General features: G+C 36.6%; 1 pseudogene; it reads right to left on the bottom strand.

Moving 5' to 3' along the window:
- Positions 1-7,571: 7,571 nt before the first annotated feature.
- Positions 7,572-8,277, bottom strand: LOC123001782 (ferritin light chain-like; annotated as a pseudogene).
- Between the last annotated feature and the right edge of the window lie 570 nt (positions 8,278-8,847).

Raw genomic sequence — 8,847 nt, 5'->3', positions numbered from 1 at the left:
TACAGACTGTTATTAAGTAGATAAGAGAAAATATAGGGAGAACTAGGTTGTGGGTTGAACTGTGTCCCCTCAAAATTCACATGTTAAAGTCCTCAGCCCCCAGTACCTCAGAATATAACCTCATTTGGAGATAAACTCTTAGCTAATCAAGTTAAAATGAGGTCATTAAGGGGGCACCTAGGTGGCTTAGTTGTTGAGTGTCTAACTCTTGATTTCAGCTTGGGTCATGATCTCAGGATCATAGAAACGAGCCTCATGTCTGTCTCTGTGCTGGGTATGGAGCAGGCATAAGATTCTCTCTCTCCCCCCCTCCCCTCAAAAAAAAAATTAGGTCATTAAATTGGAACCTAATCCGATATAACTGGTGTCCAGGGGAAATCAGAGCATGGAGACAGGCACAGAGGAAAGATGACGTAGAAGACACAAGGAAGAGACAGCCATCTGTAAGTCAAAGAGAGAGGCCTGCACCAGATCCTTCCCTCACAGCCTTCATAAAATCCCAGCCTGGCCGACATCTTGATTTTGGACTTCCAGACTCCCGAACTGTGACATAGTGTTTGTGATACTTTTTTACTGTAACCCTACGAGCTAATAGAAGCTGTATATAAGTATATTTGAAAATGTGGACAGAATAGATGCTTTTCTATGAATATTTAAATTGTCATCTAAATCATCATCATACTGGCTTAAGAGTTAGAAAGAGTAGAAAAATCTCAACATACCAATAATCTTGAAGAAATAAAAAACTGCGGAAGATCAACATCCAAAAAAATATACCCAGATCACACAGTGTTTATCAATGAGTCCTATTCAAGAAACAGATAATTTCAACCTTTTAGATAATGTTTTAGATAGCAGAAATATAGCTGGAAATAAATTTAAAAATGTCCCAATTAACTTTACAAAATTAATGTAATCCTGAAACAAATCAAAAGAACACAAGCAAGATAAAAATAACTAGTGGTTGATTTTATTTATGAACCTGTGTGAAAAATCCTAAATAGAATGTTAATAAATTGAATCAAGCAATATATTAAAAGAACAATGAATCACCAAGAACACTTTCAGGAATATAAGAATGTTTCAGCCTCAGGAAATATTATAATGTAAATCACAGGAGGAAAAGTTTGAAGGAAAAAAAATGTGATTTTTCTCAGTAGATAACCCTAAAAATCTAAATTCAGTTTTAATGGAATTCACTAGACTGGCTTCAATAGAGGGAAACTTTCTTAACTTGATAAATATTATCTACTAGAAACCCCAGAGAGCAACATACTATTAGTAAGTTAATAAAATGAATCTTATTGAATTCAGAAATAAGATAAATGCACATTATCACCACTACTCTTTAATGTTTCAGGGAGATCCCAAGCAATGCAATCACGTAAGAAAAAAGGATTTAAGTATAAACATTAAAAAAAGGACAGTACTCTTCTTATTTATGGGTCATATGTCTTCATGAAAAGTATATCCATTTCCTAAAGCTATCATAAAAAAAGTACCGTAAACCAGACAGTATAACACAAGAATTTACTCTCTCACAGTTCTATAACCTAGAAGTGAAAAATCAAGGTATTATCAGGGACATGCTCCTTCTTAGGAGCTATAGGGAAGAAACCTTTCTTTCCTCTTCCTAGCTTCTGGTCACTTTTGATCCTTGATTTCCTTCTCTGCCTCACTTCAGTGTTTTCCTTTGTAGTCCCATGGCATTCTCCCTGTGTGTCTCTGTCTTCACATAATGTTTTGCTCTTCTTATAAGGATATCAGTCATATTGGTTTAGGGCCCACGTGAATGCCTTCACCTCAGTTTGATCACATCTGCACAAGACCCTCTTTCTAAATAAGGGCACATTACGAAGTATGGGGGTTTAGACTTCAAAGTATCTTTTGGGGGGGTACATAATTCTATCCCTAAAATATGTCTACAAAGAATCAACTGAAAAACGACTAGAACTAATAAGTTGAAAAAGGTGACCATACAGCGTACGAACACCAATTATTTATTTCCCCTAACCAAAAACAAAAAAAAAATAAAAACTGTAATGAGCATGAAAATGAGAGAGGGAAGGGCTCCCATGAGTAAGAAAAATAATAACACAACAACAATACTAAAATAAGCATAAGAAAATTCACCACCATATAAAGTCACCAGTGGGCATAAAAATCTGCATAATAGGGAAGACATTCAATATTCCTGGATGAAGACACAATATAGTAACAGCACTCATTCAATATAAGTTTAAAACATTCCTTCAATGCAATTCATTATATATATTTAACAGTAATAAATCAAGACAGAGAATATTATTTTTCACGTAATGCAACAAGTTTATTTTCAAGATCATATGGAAGACAAAACTGCAAAATAGAATAAAAGATCAAGAGTTTATTGAAAAATAAAAACACTGAAGGGGAGTGTTTGCCCTACCACATGATAGTAACCATCATAGAATTAGTAAACGTGGCAATAGATCCGACTTAATGTGTCAAGCACTCCTCCAAAAGCTTTATATATATATATTATATTATTTAATATAGTTAGGAACTCTTCTATTTAATGTGACTGGTGAGGCACTAGGTGATAAAGTATATTGTCTAAGGTCACACCATTAGTAACTGTGTGGTTTTATTCTGGAGCCTCCATCCTTGACCAATACCCTATGCAGTATCATAATGAAATATATTATAAAGTCAAAGTGATTTAAATTATTTGGTATTGTCATAAGTATAGATATATAAGTAATGGAATAGTACAGAATCCAGATACTGACCCACTGATGGGGGAGTTTAAGGGTTTTTAGAGTCATTATGAAAATCAACCAATGGAAATTCCTTATCAATGTAGCAAAATTTGTTAGATCTTGCCTCATACTATGCTGCGTATAGGAATGCAAAACTATGAATAAATTAGAGGAAATATGAGAACTCATTTTATAATTTCCTTTCTAAAAAATACACTTTTTTAGATCACTTTCTGGTTCACCGCACCGTTGAGCTACCCCCACACTGGTGCAGCCTCCCCCACCCAGGTGGTGGCACATTTATTACAATGGATAAACCCACCTGTTGACACATGAGCCAAAGTCCAGACTTTATATTACTGTTTGCTCTTGCTGTTGTACATTTTGTGGGGTTTGACAAATGTGTAATGACATGTATCCACCACTATAGTATCACATAGAATAGTTTGCCCAAAAAATGTTCTGTGTTCTGCCTATTCACTCCTCCTTTCCCCAAGCCTGATTTTTCTATTGTCACCACAGTTTTGCCTTTTCTAGTATGTCTTATGGTTGGAATCACACAGTATGTCCAGTTTTCAGATTGACTTCTTTCATTTAATAATGTGCATTTAAGTTTCCTCCATGTTTTTTATTTTATGGCTTGATAGCCCATTTCTGTTTAGCACTGAATAACATCCACTATTTGGATGTGCCAGACTTTATGTATCCATTCACCAGTGAAGAACATCTTGGTTGCCTCCGAGTTTTGGCTGTTATGACTAGAGTTGCTATAAACATTCATGTGCAGGTTTACACCTCATTTCTATGTTAATGAGCATGATTGCTAAATAATATGTTTAGTTTTATATGTTTAGTTTTGTTAAAAAAAAAAAAAAAAGCTGCCAAACTGTCTTCCGAGGTGGCTGTACCATTTTGTATTCCCAGAAGCAATGAAAGAGTTCTTGTTATAATTTTCCTTTATAATCTACTTTCCTCATAGCAATTATCTTATATATTCATTTGTTTATTTATTCTTCATCTGTCTTTCCTTACTAGGATGTCTTGTTTATTATTGTTTTCTTTAGACATAAAACAATGATCAATTTAAGTTACAATAAGTTTCTTTAGTAAATATACATTGAATAAATAAATCATTTAGTGTTGCTTTCCCAAGTTGAGACTTTTAAGAGAGCTGTGATAAAACCGAATAGAAAAATAAAAACAACCTAAAGGATACAAGTAGAGCATATAAAAAAGAAGTTAAAATAATATATAAATAGTCAATAGAGGTATGAAAAGAAGTTCAAATTCACTTTTTTTTAAAGATTTTATTTATTTATTTGATGGAGAGAGAGACAGCCAGCGAGAGAGGGAACACAGCCAGGGGGAGTGGGAGAGGAAGAAGCAGGCTCCCAGCGGAGCAGAGAGCCTGATGTGGGGCTCGATCCCAGGACCCTGGCAGCCAAAGGCAGATGCTTAATGACTGAGCCACCCCAGGCGCCCCTCAAATTCACTTTTAATAAGAGAAAGGCAACTTAAAAATACATGCATAATTTTTATATCCAAATATGCATACCTTACTAACTGGCTCAGTAAGTGCCTTAATTCCAGGGGCTGGCTAAAAAAAAAATTAAGCATAAGACACTATTTTGCCATTGGAGATGTAGTAAACACTATATATATAATATACATAGACATATATATAACACTGCATATAATATATATATATACATATATATACGTATATATACATATATATATTACACATATATTGTGTGTGTGTGTGTGTGTGTGTGATTTGAAAAGTTCTTCATATTGAATTTTCTGATATATTGTATATTAAAATGTCATTTTACATTAAAAAGTTATCCCTGGATGATAAATTATTTTCCTAAAGAACCATGTTCTCTTGTGAAGATCAATTACAAATTCTAAGTGCCTAAATCTTGTTCTTTTCAAGAATTATCTAATGTTATCTGACAAAAGACTTACTTAAGCATTAGAATGCCCCCCCCCCCCTTCTCTCTCTCTCACTTGTCTGAGGAAATAGGAAATGACAAAGAACACAGAGGATTTCCCTATCATTCTTCCAAACTAAGTTTCCTTAACTTACCATGCCAGTGTATATTTTGGAAGTTCCTAGAAAGCCCTGTTTTACATATTCCTTTCAGTCTCCAGAATGTGATATATTTAATTCAAACAGTGTGGGAAGATGTTCCCTAATGATAACAATATAGGTTTGTTAGTCTTTTTTATTAACAAAGACAATATTTGGGTTATATTGTTACAAAAGAATACAATGTGTTTTTTTAATTCACAATTGATTTATGCAATTGAGAGCAAAGTGAAAAAGGTCTTAGCAAAAGTCTACAATTCAATTAGATATTTCTGTTTCTTTTTTTCCAATAGGTCTAATAAAAGAAAATAACCCAGTGGATTAACCAAAATGCACATATTTAAATAATGAAATGGCATTGTTCTGAATGTATGGTAACTTTACTAAGATAAAAGACAAGGTTATGTCTTTCCAGCTATCCAAACAATTCACAAGTGCTCAGTTTTGTTATCCTGAGTTAGCTTCATAGCTAAAATAATTTCTGAAATCTGCTTTCTGAGATTAGCAGTGCCCTCTCCCCTAATTTGAACAAAAATAATTGGAAAGGCACATGTACCAGCTTCCAGTTTATACAAGTTCATTTATTTGAAATCCCTTGAGCTCCTCCAATTAAAAAACAAGTTTTTGAGTTAATATCCTTCAATTGTTAAAAACTTGCGTCACTGTGAGAGCACAGTGAAACGTAAAGGTCCCAGCACACTGGCAGTTGATTGTGAGGGGATGTGATTGTTCCACATTTAGACTGGAAAGGGTTAGGAACTCTGCTTCCCAATGTGGTTAATGAATGAAAGGAAAATTGGACCCCTGAGCCAGAGTAAATGACCTAAGGGAGTGAAAAATGTTCACAGGTTAACAAGGGCAACTGTTCCTTGCCATAATTCCCAGAGGAGGCAAATGACAAAGGGGCCAATGAACTTCTGTCTTTGTATTATTTATTAATCCATTTTCTTCCTAGGAAAAATAACTTGGCATAACTCTGGAAGACACTAGCATTGAATATCTTAAACTCTGTGCTGCTTTCTCCTTGCTCTGATTCACTTATTAATATAGTTTGTTTTAATAATTTATTTTGACATATTCAATTCAAATGTACTAAGAGATTAATCCATCATCCTATACAATTTTAAATATTGAGGCTATAATATGCCTTAACATAATAGGTAAAGTTGGAATCAAAACTAACTTTATAGTGACATAATAACAAATTCTAAGTTATCTAATTGGTACAAGTGGCTATGGAGATTTTTTTCCCAAAAGTGGGAATTATTTCAAAAATTTTTTTTAAATATTGTTTTCACTGAACTGAAGGGAGTTTTCATAACCATAGCCAAGCCACCTCCCCTGGTCATGTTCACAGATACAAAACCCCTGATTGGCTGTTGATGAGTCATTCCTGGTGAGGAATCTTATCTTAACACCTGCCTTATCTTTAACATCCTTTTCAACTTCTTCTAGAAAAACAATAACCAAAAAGGAAAAAAATATTTGGGATCAGTCCAGTTTTGAAACACCTGCCTTAGAGATAAAGACTGCAATTTTAGGCATTTGTAATGTCTTCACTTTTGGCCTGGAATTTGTTCTGCCTGTGGTGAGCATCCGCTGACTTTCTCAAACATGTGCTTTGCCTGGGAATTACTTCAGTCTAGTAAATTATAAAATGACAAGATCATCTCTGTTACCATGGAAAATCTGTATATCATAGTAAATGCACTTTATGAGTTGAAGAAACATTACAGCACCAGCTCTAATGAATCAGCCAGTAATGTTTTATGACATAATTCCAGTCTGATATTGATAATCTTTAACTTGCAGTTAAAGAGGATATCCCAGGTTTATGTGACCACTGTGAACCAAAATAGAACCATTTAAAAAAAAAAAAATTACAGACAGGAACTACACAGCTGGAAACCAGAAGCACCAGTTTTGCTTGGGCTATTAAGAAAATTCACAGTTAACTAAATAAAAAATATTTATTCTACCTCATTTATTTTCCCCTTGGTATTTAGATGTGCCCCATATCGGTGCCTATGAAGAGGTTATTATAAGGGCATAAATTTGTTTTAAAACCATGAGTTAATTTGCTACATAAACAGCACAAATTACTGAGCAATTACATAATTTATGCTGTTATATTAATTAGTTATATTGATTTTTAAAGAATGTACTTTTCTCCTCATGCATAAATGTTCTGACATTAGACAGGCCTTGCCTAAGACTCACTTAGCTAAATTCTCAGCAACCAGAAACTATCTGGAAGGAAACAGTAAAGAGAGTGTCTCAGTAAAATTGACCAGCTTCAGAGAGCTTGCCTTGCAAAACCAAGTTAACCAAGTGATGGCAAATGTCATAAAGAAGTTTTTTTAATAAATAAAAACCCTAAATAACTTCATAAGGTCCCTTTTTTATTTTCCTTTCAGGGAGTCAGCTGGCACTACCTCGATGAGAAGGAACGATAGAGAAAGGCAAACAAGTCAGGAAAGAGCAGAGGAAAGAATGTGAGAGGCTGTGGTTAGACTATGATGGTGGCAAGTGTGCTCGAGTTCCTTTACAACGACAAGCCTCAAGCACTAACGAGTATCACTGAAGATGTGAGGAAATTGAATCCCTTATTCATTTCTAATGATCTAATATAGTTCAGCCATTTACATTTTTATTTTATTATTATTATTTTTGTTGCTGCAAAAAGATTTATTGTTTCCGTTTAGCTTGGGATAGGGCTCTAGGGTGGTTGAGAAGCTGCCTTGTGGCTGAAGGGAGAGGCTGAAGCAGAAGCCCTAGCACCAGGGGGAGTCCAGGGTGACCTTCAAAGGCTGCCCTACTCCAGAGGCTCCTAGTCACGCTTGAAGGTGAGCCTTTCAAAGAGATACTCACCCAGCCTGGGGGCCGCCAGCCTGCAGAGTTAGTCAGGTGGTTGCCATCTTCTTGATAAGTTCCATCTGCTCATCTAGTTAGTGTTTCTCCAGGAAGTTACAGAGATGGGCATCTGCATGGACAGAACCCAGGGCAGGCAGATCCCCAAGGGCCCGGGTCGGGTTCTTTTCCAGAACATGGTGATGGCATCCCAGGTTTTACCCCACGCATCTTGGGATGCCTTCTGCATGTCCTGGAAGAAGGCACAGCCATGGCTCTGGTTTTGCATCTTTAAGAGATGCTTGGGTCTTTCTTGCTTTTCCTTAACTAACTTGGGAAGAAGTGGCCCACAATCTCCAGGGCCACATCATTGTGGTCAAACTAGGAGCCCAGAGAAAGGTAGGTGTAGGAGGCCCACAGATGCATGTTGACCATGTGGTTGGCCGTGACCTTCACCTCAGTGGGATAATTCTGATGAATCTGGGAGGTCGTGTTAAACCCAATATATGGTGCTGGCTGGTCCCAGAGACCAAGGATGGCTGAGAAGATGGTTCTGAAAAGACAGTTGGTGAAGGCTGGAAGAAGGGACATCTCTGGGTCTGTTCCATCCCAATACTGTTAAAGCAAGAGACAGATCTCCAGGACCCCCTGGTGAACTGCTTGTTCAGCCATTTTGGACAAGACTCTGGCAGTTCCTCAATGATTTAAACACAGAATTACCAGAAGACCCAGTAATTTCCCTCCTAGGTATATACCTGTTATGAACTGAACTATAATTAATTTACTGCCACCACAGGCCAAGAAGTGATAGGCCTGAGGAACAAGGCTGCCTCCTCAGTTACAGAAAGCAGTGGCAACCTCCTTGGTTTCAGCAGGCCAGGCTGTTTCTGACCAAGGTTTTAAGGGGAGGGTCTCTGCCCATGGCTGAGAGGGCACAGTCACCTCCTAGAGCCAAAGGGATGGCTATGCTTTACTGTGGACCATGACAGTGTGGCCTCACTAGTGGGCCTGGAAGGAGTGGCCACCACCCTGGTGGGCCCACAGGACAGAGCACCTAGCCAGAGAGGATTATTCTGGAGTCATAACATCTAATGGAATTTGCTTTGCTAGGTTTTAGACTTGCTTGTGACCTCTCACCTCTTTCTTCTTTATAATTTCTCC

This window comes from Ursus arctos, unplaced genomic scaffold (assembly GCF_023065955.2).
Source record: "Ursus arctos isolate Adak ecotype North America unplaced genomic scaffold, UrsArc2.0 scaffold_3, whole genome shotgun sequence".
Taxonomy (NCBI): Eukaryota; Metazoa; Chordata; class Mammalia; order Carnivora; family Ursidae; genus Ursus; species Ursus arctos.
This window is presented reverse-complemented; position numbering and strand designations above follow the sequence as displayed.